The following is a 22296-nucleotide window of genomic DNA, read 5'->3' as shown; positions in this document are numbered from 1 at the left end:
GATGAAGATGCTTGGAGGGGTCTATTGAGGTGGGAGGTACCCTATAAGAGAGTCTTAACAATGCCAATTCCCCATTACAAGCAAAAAGCAACGAACGATTTACCTGGTGCCTTCTAATATGATGGATCAGAATGTCCATTTCACTCCTAGGATAGAATTAAGGAGAGAAGGGGTGCAATCTGATGAACCCTACGTTTAGAAATGAAAGCCGAGCGCAGAAGTCTAATATGGACTGCAGGATAGGAGAAAAGGAAATCAGTTGGGATCTCTAGAACAGGCACAAAAACTATTTTTAAAAAATAACATTTCTTTAAACTGTCTAATATTCCCATGGCCTGTTTTACTTGTGATTTCTTACCTACTTTTATGAAGTCATTGGCTTTCAAGCAAGAAAAAAGGCCTTATTTTTTTTTTAGTCATGAATAGACTGATCGTTGGAGAACTTGTGTCTAATTCAATGCAAGTTGGGGGTGGACATCCCCACAGGCAACCCATTGAGAGGGGAATGGAGGGGAGGAGAGGGAATGAGAGAGAGACGCCAGAGCCAGAAGCAAAAGGAATGGACCTGGGGTTCAGTCTGTAAACTTCTTGGTAACCCATGAAGCAGACAGGTCATCACATTTCTGTGGCGGAAAGTGAAGATCACGGAAGTGTGGTCATCTACCCAAGGTCACACACCTAAGCAAATAGTGAAATTGGAATTCAAGTACGGCTGTGATCCCTCCCAAGCCCGTAATCAGGCTCCTTCATCACGATGTCTGGCAGATAAGGATTTTAAACCCATACTGAGAAATGGAACCATAAGAAATAGAGAACATTTGGAATATGTAGTAAAAAAGCTACTTAACATACATTAGTACAATGACTTTAATTGAACAAGAAAAGGATATGGATAATGTATTACAGAATTGTATACCTGAAACCTGTGTAACTTTACCAACAAGTGTTACCCCAACAAACTTTAATTTCAAAAAAACAAGAAAAGGAAAAGGAAAATGTTACAGAATTTAAGAAAATAATACAGCATAAATATTTATCCATCTAATGAAGTATAATTAGTGTAAGAATAAAATTCTGGTGAAACACCCCAACTTAGCATGAAAAAGAATGTTATATATGAAATAAATCAGCAAATACTTTTGGGTAACAGGTTGGGAAGAACTAAATTTTCTTGTCACTGAGTAGGATCTGTTTTATAACCCATTTTTATTATCTGAGCTTTACTGGACATATTCACTGTAGTTTGGGGAATACAAAGAACACTGGACTGGAGTTCTAATACTCAGCTCATTATAAGATCTATAATAAATCATTTCAAGGAATGTCTGGACTTGAGTTTTCTAACTTATAAAATGAGGCACTTGGCTTAGATTAGCAGTTATCATATTTTGTTTTGGTATAGAACTCCTTTTTCCAAATAAATTCTTAAGTTGATTTCAAATTAGTAATGCTGATAAAATTGCAGCATGACAATTACCAGAAAAATAAAGATATTTTTCCTTGAGCTCTTAGATTTATGTTTCAGTGGAAGCCTAGCCTTAAAACATGTCCGAAAATGATACTAAAATATGTTTCAGCATTTCACATATTGTATTCCTAACAGACCTAGTTCTTGGAAATAGTGTTCTAAAAAGAATTCTCTGGCTAATAATATCATGGAATGATGAACGCTGCATTTCCCTTTTAGAGAGTTACAATATGTGTATCATATTAAGAAATCAGTGAGATTCTGAAGAAAATAAACTTGTTTAACTTTTCTAATTCACATGTATCACAAGTGACCTCAGGTTACTTTCTTTTTATCACTTGCACTGAATGTTCCAAGGCGCATGCATTTAAATATGGATTACAAATTCATAAACTCCAAGGGCCCAAGTTTAAAGATCTTGGTCTACTTACAGATTCTGAAATGGCATCTACAATATAATAGCCACTCAGTGAGTATTACTCTCATGAGTTTAAAGTTGAATTCTATAAGCAGAGAGTTTGTTGAACGCAAATCATGGCATATTTAAGGTATCTTGTAAAGGGGAAGAAAGTTGTTGATGATAAAAAGAACTTCAAAGCTCTTCAAAGAAAACAAATTTGAGATAATGTGGATTTATATCCACAATAGGAAAAAACATTGTTAAAATTCTTCTATCTCCCTTTTCTCCTTGGCTTCAAACTAAGATTTTGTCCTTTGATCTATCGTCTCTCTATTTCTCAGCCTTTCCTTCAGTCAAGGTCAGGAGAGAAAAAATATCTCAAGAAAGAGGAAATGCTAGAATCTCACAGCTGCCTCACTTCTGCCCTGTTCCTCTACTAGACCTTGTCATTCCTTGGCGCTGTCCTCAGCCGCTTTTATCTGGCTTCCATAACTAGAGCTTGTCTTCACCTCAGAGCTAGTGTCTTTGTTGAAGTTCCAGTGTGGCCTAAGACTGACTTGTCATTGAAATGTGGATTGATGTTCTTTTGTAAGCTCTTTTTGGACCAGTCATCCTCCACCATTCATATGCATCTCTAAAATCACTGACTGACAGGAGAAGGATGATGTCACACAGAAAAGACTGCTATTACCACACTTCTGCAAATGGCAAATAAGAAGCAAGGGGCAAGGGGTTATTTGTTGTAGAAATGGAAAAACCAAGGAAAAAATAACACTTTTTTTATATATCGGATCATGAGGAACAAAGCTTTACTTGTAAGCCATTGATGGTGATGTAAAAGAAAGAAGGGGGGGGAAGGAAGGAAATTAAGGACAGGATCCAGCACATGAAAGGGAGTTTTATCTCTAACACTTCAGCTGCTTAAATTCCTAAAGTGACCCTGGTGGTATTCACAACCATTAATTTAGGAAGATTCCCCCTTCTTCTTGCTAAAAAATAGGTGTGTTGGGACTTCTGTTATTCCATCACAGTAAAAGAAGATACATTGTTGCCATGCAAAATTGAAAATGTGTGGTTTTCATGGAAACATTTTCGTATGCAGTGTTAACATTCATAGCCTTACTGACACAATACTTACTCTACTTTTGTTATACAATGTGATGGGTGAACTGGCCTTGGGACTGAAACTTCAGCTGTAACATGATCCCTACACTTTAGGAACACAACTTGTTCATGAAACGGAGATTGCATTTATTTTCAGGGGGAAAAAAATGTACTGAGGTTTCTCTAATCCAGAATAGTTTAAATATAGGAAATGTTCCAGAGGATAGCAATCAAAATGATGAATGAGTTAGATTATTTCATTCATGTGGAAATATAAATGAAGCATAAATTACCCAAGAGAAATTTGCTGAGAAAAAAAAAAGAAAAAAACAATTTAGGAAAATTGTGTGATGGTCTACAGAATGTGAAAGGCACAGACTTCAAGGCTACAGAAATAACTTAATATGACTCAAGTGTTACTAGTATGGATAAGGAGACTGTTCGCAGAGTAAAACAGAAGCCACCTCCCCTATTGAAAAGGTACCAGAGAAACTACACTGATGTGACTGTGGGCTGGGAATCCAAAGTGGGTGAAGACATGACTAGACTCTAACAGTATGCAATACTCATGTGAAAGGAGATAAAACTACTTCTTTTGGGAGCAATAACAATTCCTCTACATTTTTTAGAGAAGTCATTTGACTCCTCCCAGTCATATTCTTTCACAAATATTACACTCAACCAATTTGTTATTAACTCTCCCCACCATTGGAAAAGCCCACTGGAAACATTAACGTTTGGGTGGCAAGTTGCTTATACTTTTTTTCTGTTCATTTAAGAAATCAGTAGATGCACACTAAGAAATTTTAAAAACATAATTAACTGATTTTCAATTACAAATGAATAGCAATCTCACATACCCTTAACAGTCTCCAACACTATCCAACAGAAACATAATGTGAGCAACATATGTAATTTTAAATTTCCAAGTAGCTACATTAAAAAAGCAAAAAAAAAAAAAAAGGTAAAATCTATTTAAAAATACATTTTATTTAACCCAATATATCCAAAATTTTATAGTTTCATCTTGTGGAACTAGCCACATTTCAATGCTCAGTAAGCACATGTGGCAAATATGCGGCATTGTACAGTACAGTAGAGTATAATGCAAAGGAGAAAAATTTATGCATGGGTCAAGGAAGGAACATTCTTGTTGACTCCAGGTAATGCACACAATGATCCTATTGAGTGCTCTATGGGTAAGGTCACTGAGAAGGGGAAGGAGGGCCACAGGCACTATGTGTGTAGTAAAGTGAGGCTATCATCGAGGTAAGAAGGTACTCCTTTATGTGATTTGAAGGTAGGTTAATTTTAGAATAAAATGACTTTCTTGATGTCCCCTCTAAATGATTGATAAAAAATATATCAAAATATAATTTTCAAAATCTTTACAATTGGCAACTTCAATGATGTTAGGATATAACAACAAAATAACATGTCATAATAAAAATTATAAATAAAATAATCATGGAAAGCACTTAACTTATGCACTTAAAAACATTTCTAGGACAGCTGAAGATGCCCAGACTCAGATCTTTGTTGAGGAATACACCAACAATGTATTTCTTTATTCAATAAAAATTTCTTTAGTACTTACTCCCCCAGGAGCTTTTCCAGGCCCTGCGGGACAGCGAAAACAAAAAATAGGTGAAGTCCATGATCCTTAAGAACAAATATTCAAGGTAGATACATAAATTCATTCACCTACCAAAGTTTTGTTAAACAATTTTTAAGGAACTTTCTTTTCTCATCAACAAATACTATGACCTAAAAGTGTGCTCTCTTAAGGGAACACAGTCAATCTGATTGTTACCCTCAAGAGATCTGGAACCTGTTCTATCTATCATCTACTTCAGTACATTGCAGAGTGTCTTATACATTACTTAATGATGGTACTGAATCAAATTAAATTGAATCAAATCGAATTTGATTGTATGGAATACAATTGATGTTATTGCATTGCTAAAAATCCTAAATCAAAAGTCGGGAATCTTTCCATTAAAAGTTAGTAACAAAACAAGATAAAGACATTACAGGAAAGGAAAACTACAAAATAATCTCTGTCATGAACATAGTAGCAAACATCCTCAACACAATATTAGCAAATCAAATACAACAATATATGAAAAGAATTATATATCATGACTAATTGGGATTTATTCTAGATCTATAAAACTTGTTCAACAAATGTTAATGTAATCAATCATATAAACAGGGTAAAAAAGAAAATTCATGTGATCATATCAGTTTATACAAAAAAAGTATTTGACATATCCTAACATCAAACACTAACTCATGAATAAAAACTCAGCAAATTAAAAATGAGGGAAACTTTCTCAAATTGATATAAAATATCTATAAAGAACCTACAGTTAACTTCATACACAATGGTGAGACACAAGATGCTGTCCCACTAAGACTGGGGATATTCCCTCTTATGACTCCTAGTCAACATTGTACTAGAATTTCTAGCTAACACAAGACAAAAAAAAAAAAAATGCAAATAAAATGTATACAGTCTTTGAAGTAAAAAATGTAATTGTCAGGGTCGGCCCAGTGGCTCAGGTGGTTGGAGTGCTGTGTTCCTAACGCCAAGGCCACCGATTTGATTCCCACCTGCGGTTTGATTCCCACTGACATGAGCTGTGCCCTCTACAGCTAAGATTGTGAACAGCAGCTCTCCCTGGAGTTGGGCTGCCATGTGCAGCTGGAGGTTGGCGTGGGCTGGCGTGGGCTGCTGTGTGCTGCCATGGGCTGCCGTGAGTGGCCAGTGGCCAACATGAGTGGCCGACAGCCAGCATGAGCAGGCCAGCAGCTGGCAAGAGCTGCTGTGAGCTGCTGTGAGCGGCCAACTGATGGCCGGCGACCAGCTACCTCAACCCACTGGAGCACAAGGCTCATAATACCAACATGGGCCAGGGAGCTGCGTCCTACACAACTAGACTGAGAAACAGTGCCTTAACCCAGAGTTGGTGGGGAGGGGAATAAAAAAAGAAACCATAATTGTCTTTGTGTAGGGATGACATATTATCTATGTAGAAAATCCCAAAGAATCAACAACAAAAAACACTCTTGGAATAAATGATTATGGCAAAAGTACAGAATATAAGATTAATATAAAAATCAATTGCTTTCTTATATGCCAACAGTGAAAAAGATTAGAATTTGAAATTAAAAACACAATACAATTTACATTAGCACAAAAAATAATGAAATACTCAGATATAAATCTAACAAAAATGCATGGAATCTATATGAGAAAAACTACAAAATTCTGATCAAAGAAATTAAGGAATATCCAAATAAATAGGTATTCCATGTTCATGAACAGGAAGACTCAATATTGTTAAGATGTTAATTCTTCCCAACTTGCTCTATCGTTTCAAGGCAAACCAAATCAAAATCCCAGAAAGTTATTTCATGGATATCAATAAACCCATTCCAAAGTTGATATGGGAAGATGACAGACCCAGAATATTCAACATTATATTAAAGATGAAGAACAAGATAGAAGACTAACATTTCCTGATTTCAACACTTAATACAAATGCTCCCCAACTTATGATGGGCTTATGTCCTGATAAACCCATTGTAAGTTGCAAACATGATAAGCCTAAAATGTACTCAATAATACACTGTAGAGTCTCGATTATTTACCCTTGTAATTGTGTGGCTGACTGGGAGCTGCAGGTCACTGCCACTGCCCAGCATCAAAGACAGTATTCTACCACATATTGCTATTCCAGGGAAAAAATCGAAATCCAAAATTTGAGAGCTCTGGTCAAGAAGGCAGAGTAAGTAAATGCTGTGCTTACCTCCTCTTGTGGCCACATCAAAATTACAACTGAAATACAGAACAACCATCTAAGGACATACAGAAGAAGCCACCTGAAGACTGATGGGGGGAAGAGACAAGGAATGGGCTGGTCCCACAACCACATGTGACCATTAAAAATCGGGAGGGATATCTCAGATGTGGAGGTTTCCTCCAGAGGAGCAAGGGAAGGGGTCCCAGCCCACACCAGGCTCCCCAACCCAGGGTCCAGTGCCAAGAAGAAAAATCCCCATAACCTTTGACTGTGAAAACCAACAGAGATTGTGGCTGAGTGAGAAAAAGGGTAGCTGCACTCCCAGGTACTCATCTTAAAGGGCCAAAGCACAGACTTACTTGCTGACTCACTCACTCTGAGCTCCAGGGCTGGGGCAGCAGCTCAGAAGGCACCGGAGCTGGAATAATTAGACATCCATATGCAAAATAATGACTCTAGATCTAGGGGTTACACCCTTGTTAACTCAAAATTGATCGTGACCTTGTCAGCCAAAGAGTTCAGGCTGTGATACAGAATAAAAAGTATTCATTTGAGCAAAAAGAGTTGCAACTCCTTAGATGCAGATGTGGGTAGCAGCCCAAACATCCCTCTGGAGAGAATAAAGACAGGCAGGACTTACAAAGGCAAAAACCACAAAGTCATTTTTTCATGTAAATGAAGAACTGCTGGTTAGGTTAAAAGGGATTGATTAGTTCCAATAGGCAAATGGATGACGGAGAAACTACAAGGAGGAAGTAAAGTGGAGCAGCTGTGGTTCCGGGATGTTTATGGCTCAGCCTTAGCCAAGTTTAGCCACAGGGTAGCAACTTAATAGCAGCTCTGAGCACCGAGGCACAAGATGTGCACAGGTCCAACTTCCCTAAGGGTCTCCTGACTCTATTTTAAGTGACTCTCTTTGCAATTCTTACTCCATTTTATTTTGTCCATTATCAACCTACATGTAAAATTAAAAACTAGAAAATTTCTACAAGATAACATAGAGAAAATCTAGGTGACCTTCGTCTGATGATGAGATTTTTATATACAATACCAAAAGCATGATCATTACAGAAAATAATTAATAAGTTGTCCTGTCATGATTCAAAGCTCTTGGTCTGCAAAAGATGTTAAGAGAGGGAAAAGACAAGCCACGTGCTGTGAGAAAATATTTGCAAAACACATATCTGATAAAAGACTTGTATGTAAAATATTCGAAGAGCTCTTAAAATTCAACAATAAGAAAACAGCCCAAGAAAAAATGATAAAATGATTTGAACATATATCTCATCAAAGAAGACATACAAATGGCAAATATGCATAAAAAGGAGGCTAAACGTCATTTTTCATTAGGGAGTTGCAAATTAAAGCAACAATGAGATAACACTTCATAGCTATTAGAATGACTGAAATCAAAAAAGCTGACAATAACAAATGTTGACACTGAAATGTGGCAACAAGAATTGTTATTCATTGTTGGTGGGATTGCAAGATAGTACAGCTGCTTTGGAAGACAGTTTGGCACTTTCTTACACTAAGCATAGTGTTACCATATGATTCAGCAATCATGCTCCTTGGTATTTACCCAATTGAGCAGAAAACGTATGTACACAAAAATACCTACACTCAAATGTCTACAGCTGACTGATTTGTAAGTACTCAAAATTGGAAGCAACCAAGATGTTTTTCAATAAATGAACAGACATATAAACTATAATATATCCAAACAATGGAATATTATTCAAGGATAAAAGAAATGATCTATCAAGCCACAAGACATGAAAGAATCTTAAAGGCATATTGCAAGTGAAAAACGCTAGCCTGAAAAATTCTACATAGTGTATGATCAAATTACATCACACTCTGGAAAAAACAAAACTAGAGTGACAAATAAAATAGCAATGATTGCCAGGACTCAGGGTGAGGGTCGAAGAAATGACTTGGTGAAGCACAGTGCTCAAATTAAAACAATAAAAATAAATAAATTAATAATAATAATAATAATAATAATAATAATAGCACACTAATGAGGGTCAAAGTGACACAGAAAACAACTAAAAGAGGTTCCAAAGGCCAAAGCTGAAACAATTGGGGCAATAAAATAAATAAAGTAGTATTGGATTATAACCAATAGATAAAATAAATATCCATGAGTCCACACTGATATAAATAAATTAATTAACAAATGAAAGAGAAGAGATAAATGACCCAGGCAGAAGAATTCTATGTAAGTTATTTAGCTACTCCATCCTAAAAGAGGGGGAGCATAACGCCCCATTCTTAAGTGTGAGCTTCACACAATGACCACCTTCAAAAGAGTACAGCATGGGAATAGTGGGGAAAGAGTATCAGGAGAGAACCCTGACAAATGTTACATATGCCCAGTGACCAAGGTCAACATCAACAGACATAAATAACGTAGATTGTGCATGCCCTTGCTATGATGTGATAAAAATGACACACTTTACCTTTGTGACCTTCCTCCTCCCCATACCCTCAGTCTAATCATGAGAAAAACATCCAATTCCAGCAGAGGGTCAACCTACAATATATCTGACAAATACTCCCCAAACTGTCAAGGTCATCAAAAACAAGGAAAATCTGAAAAATTATCAAAGCCAAGAGGAGACTAAGGAGACATGACTCTACCGTGTCTCCCCGAAAATGAGACCAGGTCTTATATTAAGGTTTGCTCCAAAAGATGCATTAGGCTTATGTTCAGCGGATGTCATCCTGAAAAATCATGCTAGGGCTTATTTTCCGGTTAGGTCTTATTTTCGGGGAAACACGGTAGAACAGAAAAAGGACATTAGGTGAAAGCTAAGGAAGTTTGAATAAACTATGGACTTTAGTTTGTAATAATGTATCAATGTTGATTCATTAATTGTAACAAATAGATGGTACCAATGTAACATATTAACAATAGGGGAAACCGTGTGTGGGGCTGGGGGCTGGGAGGAGAACATATGGAAACTCCCTGTACTATCCACTCAATATTTCTATAAATCTAAAATTTTTCTAAAAGTAATCTATTAATTAAAAAATTACTATTCTGACTAACCCATTGTTGCATACTTTAAGTAAGATTAATTTTGAGGACCAGCGTAACTGATAACTGGAACATGGACCTCAGTGACGCCCAATAAAATGCAGTGCCAAGAAGATGCATTCTGAAAGAACTTGCCACCTTTACTCATTTATTATAAAAATTATAATTCCACAATTCTCTGTGAAACCAATTCTTACCGGTATATAAACCACTCAAGTCTCCACAGTCTTGCAAACTGGTTCAGCAACTATCCTAACTCTACTCCCATTCACAGCTAGTCTTGGAAGATGACTCTGTATTCACTCTCTCGATGGCCTTATCTTCCACTCTCTTCAAACCATAATAATCTGGCTCCCGCCCCAATTACTTTTCCAAGATCAATGATGGTCTACCTAAATCAGTGAGCACTCACCCATGATTGCACTTTATTTTTTGGAAGTATCTAACACATTATCTGTTCCTTCCTTTTTAAACACTTTCTTCCTTTGCATTCATCACATTTCATTTTCCTGGTTTTCTTCCCACCTCTCTTGGTTCTTCTTGGGGGGTGGTGTGTGTGTGTGTGTTATTGCTGTCCTGTCCTTAAATATTATTGTCCTTAAAGTTCAGTTCAGCAAATTCTTTTCACTCTACATTACTCTTTGTGATCACCTTAACTTCCTTGGCTTTAGTAACTACTTTATGTTAATGTATCCCAAATTTTAATCTCCTCTCCAGGGCTCTCTCCTGAGCTTGAGAAAACATTAGTTAGTCTCCTTGCATTCATATTTCCATTCATATATCAAAGTCAACATGTTCCAGAATTATCCATCATCCCCCTTTCCCAAATTCCATATCTTCCTATGTTCTCTATCTCAGCAAATGGTATCATCATTGTCTAGTCAAGACAATAATGTAGTCATTATAATTGACTTTATACTCACTTCTAATGTGAAATTAATTCAATTCTGCTCAACATACCTCCTAAAAATTTCTCAAATCCATCAACTTCTATCTATCCCTATAACTACCATCTTAGCTTATCATCATCTTGTACCTACATTCCTACAACAGCCTCACAATGGTTTCCCCATCTCCGTGCTTCTTCCTGGCAATACATTCTCCGCTCCATCTCATCATTTCCTCATTCAAGATCCTTTAATGATTACTCTTTGATGATGCTTTGAGGTCCCAATGCTTAATTTTACCTTTAGTGTCCTTTATAATTAGGACTCTGCTGAACACTCCAGTCTACTTTTCTACTTCTCTCCCTCCTTCCCTACTTCCACTTCACACTATGCTAAACTGCTTTCAGTTCCTCAAATATCTGTGTTGCTTGCTCTGCATGCGCCATTCCTCTACTCCACTTTCATTGTCAATTACTCTGATTTCAGTGTTTAGCCTAAATAGTCTTTCTTTATGAAGCCTTCTCTGAATCCTCAAACCCCAGGTAATTCTTTCTCCTATATATTGCCACAGAGCCTTTTACTTCTGCTCTCAAAATGCTTCACACACACACACACACACACACACACACACACACACACACACACAAACTCTATTTTAAATTTCCCTATTACTTACCCATACTGCTAATCACACTCCAAGCTCTCTGATGGTAATGAGAATATCTGTATTATTATTCTTTCCCAGAAAATATCTAGGACAATGACACTCAGAAAAGATTTGATGGATGGATGGATGGATGGATGGATGGATGGATGGATGGATGGATGGATTGATTGATTGATAGAAACATACATGGATGGTGAAAATAACTCAGAAAAAAAAACTTGAAAGGTAGAAAATCTCTTTAAACTTAGATGCAGAAAAAAAAACCTCTCTGGGCTGAGTTACTGCTTGCCTAGTGCTTTTGATTCTAATACACTTTCCCAATAGCCTTGGTTTCTGTGTGTTTGAAAAATTCATAAAGAATACTCACTGTATCCCAGGTTTAAAGTGAGGATTTTCTAAGAGAGTATTACTGCTTTAGGTTGCAATAGTCATGTTAATCACCTAATACTATGTTTGAAGTACACATGAATGGACAGGACCAAAATTCCAAGACATCAAAGGACTTGATAATAACAGATTGGAAGCAATCAGAGAACAGTTAAGGAAGGAATTGTCAGCAACCAAGGGATAACAGTGGGGCTATGATCACAAATTCAATATGGGATATGTGAATAGCTGTAGAAGCCAGAATGCACCCTGGCTCAGGCAGCCTTTACACTTGACAATGGAACAGTCCAGGAAGACTTTAAAGCTTAAAGAAACAGACCTAGAGTAGATTAGGAAAGTTTGAGTACTAGTGCCAGCAAAATACATAGAATAATACGGGTGAGAGCAAACAAATTTTATCATGTTTATGTGCAGAAAAGGATTGAAAAACAAAAATATAGAGTGGAAAACATGGAAAGTCAAAGGTATATACGCTATTTTCTCCAACTCAGCTTTGTTATTCAAAAGCAATAGACAAAACACTTCAAAATGTTTTACTTTTACTTTTTTCTTTTGGCTATATCTTTTTTTCTTTTGGTTATACTTAAAATTAAATAAAATCATACATAAACACTACTACTAAATAATTTACTTTAAAAATGTATAATCATAATATCTGATGTTACAAAGAAATAGGTACCCAGATGAATTAGCAAATATGTCAATGTTAAGACAATTAAAAGCAACAGGGTTTCTTCTAACTTCCACTCTGAAGCTTATCGTATAACTCATTATTGTTTGTAAATGAAGACATTATCTAAGAAGGAATGGTTGTTAATATTTCATCAATTTTGAAATTCTACCATTAAATCTTTCTTCACTAATGTCATCTTCACTTGTATCATTCACAAAATCATGGGGTTAGGAAACAACTATGCTTTATTTTTGTCCCAAATATTTTAGATATTCTAGCTGTAAAGATCCAAATCACCAGGTTGTTGCAAATCCTCCACTCAACCTTTTCTGTATAGATTTGACCTACCACATGCTCCACGTCACTGAAAGACTCTTGAGTCTGGGAGTGTGATTCAGCTTTTCTTTTCTGTCTCCCATGTATTGCACAGTAATAAGCAAAGGCAATTATCATAATAAACGCTCAAAAAGTACTTGTTTGGTGAATGAGTGAACCAGGAGTAAGAGAAATAAATTCCTAATCCTTTGCTCATCTTGTACCAGGTATTATGCTGGGATGAAAGGAATGGATTAAAACATATTTGACCACCTATCTTAACCCATAATATCAAGTTACTAAACCACTAATTTCTGAAAGGTGTGGGATAACTTGGAATATCTTTTTTTTTTTAATTATTTTGTTGGTTTGCTTCTAGGAGTTGCACATTTTCTCATTATCTCTTTTTTCCTGCAGCCATTTGTGCATATAATTGCTTTTAAACTATAAAGTTTTTGTTACAAATAGTGCTCTCTTTGATGAAGAAGACTGTACTTGACAGACTAATGATATTAAATTATTTAATAACCTCCTATCTTTAAATAAATTATAAGAGATACAGTTCATTTGTTTATTTTTAGTCCTCAAATTTTGTATAGGCAGTTAACACATAAGAAGAAATTAGAGCAAAATCAGTTCTGCCTCAGGAACTAGAGCTGAGCTCTTCTCCCAGTGTTGAATATTTATTTGAATTTCCATGCAGAGTCAAGTGCCAATTACATTAAAACAATCTAGACATCTTTAAAATCGAAAGTCCCATTCACTGGGGAAGTTGGACTCCAAACTTTATGGAAATAGTGATTTCATAGAAGTCTGTAGTAACTTGTTCCCTTCCCTCAAGTGCCCATTGAACTAAACAACACAGATGTGAAATTTTATGGGAAAAAATTCTATTAAGTAGTTATAGATGGAAACATCTAACTTCTCAGCTGTTTCTCTTAAATAAAGAACATAAGTATCATGAAATAAAATATATAATTAGGTTTATGTGCCCCAAAGAGTAAACATTCCCAATTTTGGAAAACAGGCCTACCAGTTCATTTAAATTTATAAAAAATGAGAATTTGCTTAAGTGTTTTTTTATTTACTACTTTAATTCCTCTTACATTGAATTAGATTTTATTCTTTGGATTTTTTTGTGTGTTCACTTTTTTTTATTTTGTTTTTACTCAATACAAATGGACTCCATCTAATTTCCCTTCCATACAGTGTTTCCCCGAAAATAAGACCTAGCCAGACAATCAGCTCTAACGCATCTTTTGGAGCAAAAATTAATATAAGACCCGGTCTTATTTTACTATAAGACGAGGAATATAATATAATATAATATAATATAATATAATATAATATAATATAATATAATATAATATAAATAATAATACCAGATCTTATATTAATTTTTTTCTCCAAAAGACACATTAGAGCTGATTGTCCGGCTAGGTTTTATTTTCAGGCGAACACAGTATTTCCAATTGCTTGGTAAAAATAATTTAAAGCATGTGTATAGACTTGAATAGAACTCTGTAAGAATATGTAAGATCTTGATGAGAAATTTAATTTGGTTTTTATGAAATATATTTTTTTTATATCTGTAAACAAGTTTTATAAACTACATATTCTTGGTTTATGAATATACTACCTATTCTTCTAAAATAGATTATCTATTTAATTATGCTCTATATTAGTTGTGATATTCACTGTCATTGGTAACATAACTTTCTAAATTTCAGCACACAAGAGATCTCTCAGTACATCTACTTATTCAAATTTGGATACTGTGACAAGTGTAATGATTTCACTACAACCACAAAATCCCTTGAGTCATATACCTGTTTTCCTTAAAGCTCCACAGGTATGGCAGAACGGATGAAAATTTTTAAACCATTATTTTAAAAGGTATGTCTCTGAGCAACATTTAAAGAAATGCATGCCTTGGGTAAAATTTATTACTGGTTCATAACACTGACTTTAAAACATTTTGTGTGTTAGCTTTGTGTTCCGCATTGTACGCTATCTACAGCTCAGCCCATGGCTGCTTCCCTCTGCTGGCATTGATTTCCCTCCTCTTTCACTGACAGTTTAATTACTGTAGGTTTTTAGAAATAATCAGAGAAAGGGAGTTTACCTTTTCAGACTCCTACTCTCATAATGAGTAGCAAGTTTGTCTTATTTAGGGTTCTCCAGAGAAACAGAACCAATAGAAAATATACCATATAAGACCCGGTATTATATATTATATTATATTATATTATATTATATTATATTATATTATATTATATTAGACTGGGTCTTATATTAATTTTTGCTCCAAAAGATGCATTAGAGCTGATGGTCCAGCTAGGTCTTATTTTCAGGGAAACACAGCATACATGTATAATATATAATATATATGTAATATACATAATATATAATATACATAATAGATAATATATGTATGTATATAATAAATACATAAATAAATGTATAATATTTTGTTCTGCTGGATTATTGATGGGACTTTCAGCTCCCATTCAATGAGTGTTCATATTCTCTCCTCAAGTCCAACCCAAATATGAAATTTGGCTTTTTATTTCTTGAATTTCACCAAAATAATAATAAGCAAATAAAAATGCACATGCAAAGCATACAGTATAACTTACTAGAGATTTTGGTATCAGAAAGAGTTCTATATCAAAGTGATGCAAACATCTTAAAATTAAATATTATATATCCCTGGCCTTAAAATAGTTCAGCCATTTGTCTAGCCTCACTTACCATTGTAACCTCAGCTCTCTTCTCCCATACATACTCACCATTTTTCATAATTCCAAATTAATTTCTTATGCAGAGAGATTGATCAATATTTTTAAATCTTTGTCTTTTGCCAACCCATGTCCTGAAAAAAATCACACTTTCAAGCCCCAGTTTATGTTATTTTCCTTGCAAAGGCAATTACCTTCCTCCAAAAAAAAAAAAAGTGTCATCAATCAACATCACAATTTTATATTACTATACACGATATTTTTAACAGTCTATCTGTTAAACAGAAGACATTATTATGTCTTCAAAATAATGATTACAAAACCTTATTGGCATTATATACTTTCATTATGAAAACTGCTGCATCGTTAGAAATTTCTTTCAGTTGAAAACAGTGACAAATAAATCAGGGTGTTTGCTTTTCTCATTTGAAGGAGTTCCGAGCTAGACTGGTATGGCAAACCTGAATGTATTCAGAAATCTTCATTTCACTCAGATGTCTTTAACACATGCTTGTCACCCCATCATCACAAGATGAGTGCCTCATCCAGAGCATTACATCAATGTCCCAAGCAGGGAGATAGAGAGAGATGAAAGGCAGAAGGCATGTGCCAACTCAATCTGTCTGCGTTTTAAAGAGATTTCACAGAAGCCCCACCAGGGAGTTCCACTTATATCTCCTTTCCTAGATCTGTTTCACATGGGCACCCATAGCTTCAAGGGAGGCACATTATTATCTTCATCTAAATTGAAGTTCTGGTGCTAGTGAGAAAAAAAGTCATGACTATGAAGTCATATTGTCTGACACAATAAAGGTACTAGCTCTTACAATTTCAAGGAAAACACAACTATTCTTTAGTTCTTAATAATGGTCAGACCATATGGTTTTGGCATATTGTTTTGTAACTTGATAGACCCCCTGCTATTAAAATCATTAAACGGCATGCTACTTGCAATGGTCAGTAAGGATGAGTCTCTGATAGTTCCCAGGTGCACGTCTTGGGCCAGCGTTCTCAACCTCAGTACTGTTAATATTTTGGGTCAGAAAATTCTTTGTTGTGGGGGGCTGTCCTCTACATTGTAGGGTGTTTAAGAGCATGCTTGGTCTTTATACTAGAGGCCAATAGAACTCCTCACCCCTAGTTTTGACGATCAAAAATATCTCTAGACATTGCACATGTCACCTGGGGGACAAAATCATCCCCGATTGAGAACCGTTATCTTGGATTGATGGAGTTTTTTCAGTAGCGTTAGAATCGATCACCAGGGGAATCTTTTAAAAAAGGAGTCTACTCCCAAATTTCTGGTTCAGTTAGACATCATCTGAAGCTTACTAATTTGTTTCCAGAAAGTTCCTCAAGTGATTCTAATGCAAAACCATGTTTGAGAATCATGGAATTATGTTATAAATTACGTCTTTATGTCAAGACAGAGCCTACAACTCGGACAAGTGATAAAAAAAGAAAGAGCTAAGCCTACTTGGGACCAGGCCTGGGTAGAGAAGCTGGCTCTCTGGATCAGCTACAAAGGGTACAACAAATTGTCTAAATCAAGATGTTCAAAGAGAAAGGGTTCTTTTGGGACAATACCTATAGCTGAGTAGGACCCTAAAGCACAGGGACTTTTTACAATTGTTGTTAAATCTTTTGAATACAATAGGACAAGAAACAATAGAGGATGTTTTAAAATGTGAAAGGAAAAGGTAAAATTATTATTAGTTTCAGATTTTATAATTTTACACTTAAAAACATAACAATCGACAGAAAAATAGTAAGAGAATTCACCAAATGGCTGAGAATAAAGTTAATATATAGAAAAACAAATATATATTATATAGGTACATACATACAATATTATACTCCCAAGCAACAACCACTTAGAAGATATGATGAAAGACCCCATTTACAATGGCAATGAAAAGAAAGAATATCTAGAAATAAATTTAAAAATAAATGAAAATCCATCTTTAGGAGACTAAAGTGTTAATTGGACTTAAATGCAAAGTTGAATAAATAAAATTATATGTGTTGTTCTTGGACAGGAAGATTTAATATCATAAAGATGAATGTTCTCCCTGAGCTAATCTATGGATTTATTTGTTGCCCCAGTAAACTCGGTAGCTGGATTTCTTTTTAATTAGAAAGGCAATTCTAAAAGTTATGAAAAAAACAACAAAGGCAGAACAATGTGGCAGATCACACTACTAGATATTAAAATATATTTAAAACTTCAATAATCCAAAGTTTGGTGTTAGCGTTTGAGTAAACATAATCATGAAAGGAACAGACTAAGATAAGAAACACAAAAAATTCAAATAGGAATTTAAAATATGATTAAAATAGCATTTCAAATCAGTAGGAAAAAAAGTTTATTCATTACATGAAAAGATCAAACTTAAATGTTAAAAAATGAAACCAAAAACATATAAGTGAATCATTAGGTTGGTGCAAAGTAATTGCGGTTTTTGCAATTCTTTTTAACCTTTTAAATAGCAATTATTGTTGCACCAACCTAATACTTTAAGACCTTTACCAACAAAGGACCTTTTTAAGCATGACATAAAATCTGGAAGCCATTAAATAAAATACAAATATAATTGACTCTATAAAAATTAAAATTTGCATTAAAATAACACCATGAACAGAATCAAAAGGCAAATGTCAAATTGAGGGGAAAATGCAACTTATAGACAAAGAATACATTTCTATAGTATATAAACAACTTCATAAATCAACAAGATACACCTGCCAATGTTACTGAAAAATAGGAAAAAGATATAAAGTAAACGTTCAGAGATATAGAAATAAAAGTGGCAAAACTTTACTTATAAGATAAATATGAAGGAAAACAAAACTGAAACAATATTTTCTTACTTATCTAAGATCCAAAAGTCTGATAACAATGGGAAAATCTGAACTCTCATTGCTGATGGGAAGGTGACTTGCTCTAACCTATTTTCTAGGCAATTTTGAAGAATCTATCAAAATTATCATTGTACGTACTCTTTGACCCAATAGTTCCACTTTAGAAATTTACCTAGCAGGTGCACATGGAAATAATTGGGTTAGTTTCCTATCACTGCTGTAACAAATGGCCACAAACTTAAAACATATAAAAACGCATTGTTTACAGTTCTGTAGGTCAGAGGTCCAGTGGGTTAGGCTGGGTTGGTGTCCTATGAGGACTCTCTCCTTGGCTTGCAGATGGCCATCCTTTTGCTGCCACTTCTCATGGTTGTCCCTCTGTGCTCACGTACCCTAGTCTGTCTGTCTGTCTGTCTCTCTCTCTCTCTCCTAACCTCTTACAGAACACAAATTGGACTGGATTAGGGTCCACCCCAACAGCCTCAGTTTAACTTAATTGCTGTTTTAAAGGCCCTCTCTCCAAATACAGTCACATTCTGAGGGATCCCAGGTTAGGATCTCAACATACAAATTTTGGGAGAACACAAGCCCATAACTATGCAAAAATTCTAATTACACCAAACTCAAATTCTTTCTGACTCCTTTCTCTCTCTTCCTCTTTCTATTCAAATATATCTTGTATAAATGCTACTGTGACATTTCCTCCTACTCTCCATATCTACTCTTCGGGAGCTTTCTTATCCAGACTATTACCAAAGCATGCTAACAGACTCTCCAACACTGTCCTACACATTTGCTGCAGATTTGTCTTTCTAAAACTCAGCAGTAATAATGCTGCATCAACTCAAAAACCTATAGTGCTTTCCCAATTATTGCCTAACAATGGCCTAATAACTTAGACAGCCTTTTGAGGCCTTTCCTGGTCTCTTTCCAAAGAGGTGCTCCAGCATTATGTCCCTTGACTTCTCTGTGGAATCTTTAGTCTCTAAAACAGTGCATTTTATATTGTGGTAAAAAAAAAACACAAAAACAAAACAAAACAAAAAAAAAAAAAACAACTACTGGTGGATTGTGAAACTAATTTTAAGCAGCATTTTGGAAACTAAAGAATGGAAAGGAATGGAATGAAATGGAATGGAATGGAATATATCGATAACATTAAAAAAGAGTATCTAGGGGCTAGCCCGGTGGCTCACGCGGTTAGAGCTCCATGCTCCTAACTCCGAAGGCCGCCGGTTCGATTCCCACATGGGCCAGTGGGCTCTCAACTACAAGGTTGCCAGTTCAATTCCTCAAGTCCCGCATGGGACGGTGGGCTCTGCCCCCTGCAACTAAGATTGAACAAGGCACCTTGAGCTGAGCTGCCGCTGAGCTCCAGGATGGGTCAGTTGGTTGGAGCGCGTCCTGTTAACCACAAGGTTGCCAGTTCGACTCCCGCAAGGGATGGTGGGCTGTGCCCCCTGCAACTAGCAACATTAACTGGACCTGGAGCTGAGCTGTGCCCTCCACAACTAAGACTGAAAGGACAACAACTTGACTTGGAAAAAAAAAAAAAGTCCTGGAAGTACACACTGTTCCCTTCCCCAATAAAATCTTCAAAAAACAAAACAAAACAAAAAAAGAGTATCTAAACATTCATACATGTTATAAAGTTTTAGTTCAGACTTTTATTTTTATTCCCCATTAAGTTATTCTTTGAGAATTTCCTGAGCTTTTTATTTTATGCCTCCCTCTGAATATTTTCAAGAAGATACTATTACTTTTTAGGTAATTACATTGTGTGGCATATCAACATAAATTACACTGATTTCCCCAAGCAATAATTTCCTTGTATGCACACAAGTCCCTGTTTTCTGAAATCTTTCCTCTAACTACTGAATGATAGGTTGGTTCAGAACTTACAACCAGCCCCATGGCAACTGTGCACAGCAGCATGACAGCAGTAAAAGCATTAAGAACAAACACCATATTTCTCAGCATATATTAGATTTCAAAAGCTCCTAACCACCCATCACTGGGTAATTTTTAACTTAACACTGAATGGACCTGAGCTATTAGTCATAGACAAGTGTTGTTATAAGTACTTAAACAGACTTTGTTGTTTAATCATCAACAGACCTAGAGTGCTACAAACCCAGGCACAAAATGAAGAGCTAGGAGTGAAAATCTCCCTGAATTCTGGGCACAGAAATGAAATCTGACTGTTATAGCAACAGAATTAGTGGGGTGGGACGCCCTTCTTTGACAGGATAAGGTAGGAACATAACAAAGTACCAGGTCCAGAGAAAGCAGAGTCCTGAACAACAGCAAGTTATTCTTGAGGTGTTTACCTTTCAAAGGAAATAGGAAAATAAAGCACAGCCATGTGATTAAAACTAATTTTAAATGATTATATCTATCTGCTGGTATTTCACAGCAGCCACTGATTGTCTCAAAAACAAAGTAGACTGAGTGGGGTCATCTCTCTCCCCTGGCAGTCCTTGCTCTGTATGCATTTTGAGTGACATTAAAGAGATCACCAAGGCAGAGAGGGGTTTGTCTCACACAAACAAAAATATGCACATATGTACAAAGACTTTTTTGGCTTTTTAAAAAATACATAGAAACATTGGATGAGGAAGTGAATCAAATTCAAATAATGCCTAACGTGTTTTCTGGACTTTTGTGGCACTGAAAGTTTTAGCCAGGCAAGATTTGTGCTTGAAAGGAAACATACAGATCACGAAGAAATGAAGAAGGTACACTTCAAATTACAGAAAATTATATTTTTTCATCGTGTTAATTTTTGTCAACGTAATTATAAGAATAATGCTTAGGCATTTCTTATTTCTCTTTATTTTAAATATGTCTCTAAGACATTGTTTTCTATTTCCACTATGGATCAGTGGTCTGCAAATGCGTAAGAATCATCTAGAAAGCCTGTCAAAAATACATACTCCAAGGCCATACTCAAGGAGATTCTGATTTATAAGGTCTAGGATGGGACTCTGGAATCTATTTTTTTAAACTTGCTCCCTTACCCCCTGCTTGGCTGCTCCTATCACCAACCAAAAATTTTATATCAAGGGTGATATACAGACCATATTTTGAGAAATAGCAAAGTAGATGTTGCTTAATTCCATCCCTCATATACCGTTCTTAGTTACACAAACCAATTTAAGGTATTTACCAGACCTGTGTATACGCCACCCAGACCAGGAAGAATACTACCTAAAGTGTGTCACCTAAAAAGCACCAAAATCTCCACTATGGCTAAGAATAAGTTTCTCACTGGCCAGTCAATTATCTTTATTATCTATTCTGATTATTCCCTAATAAGAATTACTAAAAGGCTATGCCAAAATATCGGATAGTACCTTCAGAAGATCAGTTTATCTGCCTGTATCAATTTGGAGCAGCCTTCTAATTCTTATGCAATAGCGATTCCTTATTATACTATTTAGTATATTCCTCAGACCATCTGCATCAGAATCAGCAGGGAGGGCTGTTAATACTGAAAAGTCTTGGTATCTACCTCAGACATACTCAGTCACAAACTCTGGGTCATGGCTCAAGTATCTGAATTTTTAACAAACCCTAGACTTTCATGTACACCACTACCAACTGCCCTCTATTGAAGATTCAGAAGATAAATTAGTTGCAATTTCTACTTAGCTATTCTTCCTACAGCTTTGGAACTAATACATGGCACTGTGATAATAAAAAGTGGAATGAAGGAAAATGGGAGAATGAGCAGAAATGAGCTCAATCTAAGGGAGATTCTGAAACAGAGGTCTAAATGAGAGGAGAGAGATGACTGGCAAAAATAGTTTCCTAAATTCAGTTTTGCCATAACACCCAGCTGGGGTTTTAGTACTTTCTTGAGGTGAAGGGTGTGTCACTTTCTGGGATAACTTTTTCACCCCATCATACTTCAATACTGGTACTAAAATCTTCA

General features: G+C 35.6%; 1 long non-coding RNA gene across 1 annotated transcript in view; it reads right to left on the bottom strand.

Annotated features, from left to right (window-relative positions):
• Nucleotides 1–22296, bottom strand: part of LOC141570216 (uncharacterized) — a 251642-nt gene that overhangs the window by 204050 nt on the left and 25296 nt on the right. The window lies entirely within an intron of this gene.

This window comes from Rhinolophus sinicus, linkage group LG01 (genome assembly GCF_036562045.2).
Source record: "Rhinolophus sinicus isolate RSC01 linkage group LG01, ASM3656204v1, whole genome shotgun sequence".
Classification (NCBI taxonomy): domain Eukaryota; kingdom Metazoa; phylum Chordata; class Mammalia; order Chiroptera; family Rhinolophidae; genus Rhinolophus; species Rhinolophus sinicus.
The sequence above is the reverse complement of the archived record's forward strand: the minus strand, read 5'-3'. Positions and strand labels throughout refer to the sequence as shown.